The following is a 3571-nucleotide window of genomic DNA, read 5'->3' as shown; positions in this document are numbered from 1 at the left end:
CATATATCAATGCACCTAGGCGGCTGCAAAGAAAGTACTCAAAGGTTATTAATTAAATAATTATTATTTTTTGAGACTGGATCTCACTCTGTTGCTCAGGCTAGGGTGCAGTGGTGTGATCAAGGCTCACTACAGCGTTTACTCCGGGGCTCAAGCGATCCTCCCACCTTACCTCCCGAGTAGCTGGAACCATAGGCACATGGCACCAAGCCTGGATAATTTTCTAATTGTTTGTAGAGGCGAGGTTTTGCCATGTTACCCAGGCTGGTTATTTTTTCCCTTTATAAATGCAGTTAAGCATTTTATATGCTGTGCAGCTGGTACAACCTCCCCACTCCCCACAACCCCCACTCTGCCCTCAGCTCATGCCTCTAAACTGTGGTGTATTTCAGGAGGTGCTTCTTGCATGGAAAAGCCTGTAAATCATCCATTGATTCGTTTACTCATTCACTCAGCATATATACGCATCAGGCATTAGGAATACAAAACAAATTAGACAGTCTACTCCTGAGGGACTCTTCAGGGACCCCTCCCCATGTTTATCTAAATTACCCTCTTTTACAAAGGCCTCTTTTACGGTCTCGTATTTCTGGCCTGCCACCTGGAAGCCAGTGCTTGCTTTCATTTTGAGTCCATTGGCTAATTGCACTGACCAGAAGACCATTAAAAAAAACCCCCAAACTCTTAGTTTCTTTTTATTTAAATTAATTTTAATTCACATTATTGCTACTTGTCATCTTTAAAGAGAATTATTGCTTGTGGGGATTAAAATGCATACAATCTAGAAAAAGACACCAGCAGACTCTCATCTGTCTAACATTTAGTGATGCCCCATAGTATTTATAGTTGGTATCACATTGACTAATATGACCTGGCACATAGTAGGCACCTAATATTAACTTGGGTGAGTTATGGTTCTCAGAGGGCAGATAAGATGGCATTTGCTATTCTGCTGCCCTGTAAATGAATATTTGAATTAAAGGCAATTCAAATGAAAGAACTCAAGAGCAGCATCGTTTGTAGCCTCTGGTTGAACTGGATATTTTTTTTTTCAAGTAGGAAGCTCTAGGGTGATTGTTGGGAGAGTGTGGAACAGGGTAAAAGCACAGGCTTTGGAGTTAGACAAATGTAGTTACACGCTCAGCTTGGCCACTGATATGAGTGAACAGATCATTAACTGTTAGCTGTTAGTTTGGGCAGGTCACGAGAGCTCTCTGAGCTTCTGTTTCCCCACCTGTAACATGGGCATCATAATCGCACGCATCTCTTGACTTGTAGTGAGGAGAAAAAGAGACACTGAACGTAAAATGCCTGGTCCGTGGGAGCTGTGGGTAAGGGGGTCTGTTCTCGTTAAGTCAGGTGTGGGGACCCAGGAGGTTGGAATTTGGGGTGAATGGCTTTGCCTTTGGAGATTAACATTCCCATTATTATCACATAAATCAAATGGACAGTCTTTGAGGGTTTATGGCCCTTCCATCATCCTAGGGGGCACTGCTTCCTCCAGATGTAGTTCTTAACCCACAGGCCACCTGGAGGGGTTCCCTAGGAGTCTTCTATTAACAGGCTCAGGGATGGGGCCAGAAGGGAGGAGGTAGCCATTCCCTGGAGGGGCGGGGGCTGCAAGTCTGGGGCTGCTCCCTGTCCCTGTACCCCACCCCCATACTTTATTTAGCTTTAGTTCAGGGAAGAGGGCACTCAGGCTTTCAGATGTGGCTGTTTCATCTTAGCTGGGTCAGAGGTTAATGGAGATAAGTAGTGTCTTCTTACCAGGAGGCCTCAGGAGAGCCCAGTGTGTTGTTGGGGTTGAGTCAGGATCTTAGAGATTTAACAGACTGATATTCTCCTACCTTGGAAAGAGAGAGTGAGGCCCTGGGAGAGAAAACTGCAGCTGGGCCAGGCTGCAAGGAGGGGAAGGCTAGAAGAACATGTCAGTCATTGAATGGCTCAGAGTGAGGCAGGACAGATGCCCACAGGGCAGATCAGAAGTCTGGGAACTGTATATTTTGCTATACTAAGTTGGCAGCTTCTACACAGCCCCACTTTTAAATAAAGGCAGGCAGCCTCTCTCCCGTGCCGTGGTGCCAGGGTAGACTTCTTCACACAGGCTGCCACTGTGATAGCTCATGGCCTGGCTGCTGCTGTGACCCATGGGCCTCTGCCCAGGAATCACAGCCTGATGTCTGATTCCAAGCTCCGTTGGCCAGGATCTGTTCTGAAGCGGGCAGCATGTCTGCAAAGTGCATGGGATTTAAGACCTGGAACTTCTCTTCTGAGTTGAAGCAATTGCAACAAGTCAATCCAGATTACTAAAGAAGGCAAAGTATGTATAGGTTAGGAACGTTTTGAAACACCCAGCAAACCCCTCCTCTTCTGAAAAGTCTTCCTTGGTCACCTCACACAGACATAATAATGTCTCTGTATTGTTAGAGCACTTGGTATCATTTCCTGTCTGTGGCCTGATTGACTGCCTGCATGCCAAATTCCCTCTCATCTCTGGCCTAATGTCCTAAAAAAAAAACCCAAACTGTCTCTTTCTCTCCTTCCTCCCTCATATCCTCCTTCCTTCTTTCCCTCCCTCTCTCTTTCTTCCAATGACATGTAGTAGGCAACTATATGCCAGGTACTTTCTAGGTGCTGGAAACAACTGTGGACAAAGTAGGCACAGTCCTTGCTCCTGTGGAGTTGATATTCTAGTAGGCATATTTACTCACCTATTCCTTTCCCTGGACCACACTCTTTGGGAAGCAGGAGCCACCTCATTTCTCCTTGCGTCTCTTGTAACCCTTGTAGCTTGTGCCTTGCTGGGGGTTTAAAATGCTTGTTGAATGAATACATGCTCCTTGGCAGAAGCATATGTAGAGGCTGCCAATTCAGAAGATCCTGGGACAGGAAAGGAGTGAAACAGGCTGAGTGTCTGGGATATACAAGGGAATGGTAGTGACGTTGACAAATCAGAGAATGTGGGCTCTGGATGACAGCCACTGCTGTCATTTCAGTTGGATGTGGCCATCTGGGAATGTGAGCCCTGTTTGCCAAATGTGCTGATTTTGCAAGAGAAGCCAGAAATGAAAATTTTAATGTGAAATCTCATTTTTAAATGTTGGAATTTAATGTAAAAACCCGAGAAAATATGTCTGTGGGCCAAATGAAGAGCATGGGCTCCCAGAGAGCATTCATGTTGGTAGGTGGGGATTTGCCACTTTGGGTGTTTGTGAAGAGTTGGAATACCATGTCCCTGGCCACCATACTAGAAATCTGTGCTAACTCACAGATTCCTCCTTCTCCCATCCCCTAGAGTCTGGCTTCCTCTCATTGCAGAGACAGGCTTGTCACTTGCCTGTCCTTTTAGTTCCTCCTGTATTAGTCCATTTTCATGCTGTGGATAAAGACATACCCAAGACTGGGCCATTTACAGAAGAAAGAGGTTTAACTGGATTTACAGTTCCACATGGCTGGGGAAGCCTCACAATCATAGTGGAAGGCAAGGAGGAGCAAGTCACGCCCTACATGGATGGCAGCAGGAAATGAGAGAGCTTGTGCAGGAAAACTCCCCCTAATAATACCTTCAGAT

The sequence above is a fragment of the Trachypithecus francoisi genome, unplaced genomic scaffold (genome assembly GCF_009764315.1).
Source record: "Trachypithecus francoisi isolate TF-2019V2 unplaced genomic scaffold, Tfra_2.0 Lachesis_group3, whole genome shotgun sequence".
NCBI lineage: Eukaryota > Metazoa > Chordata > Mammalia > Primates > Cercopithecidae > Trachypithecus > Trachypithecus francoisi.
Note: the sequence above shows the minus strand (reverse complement) of the source record.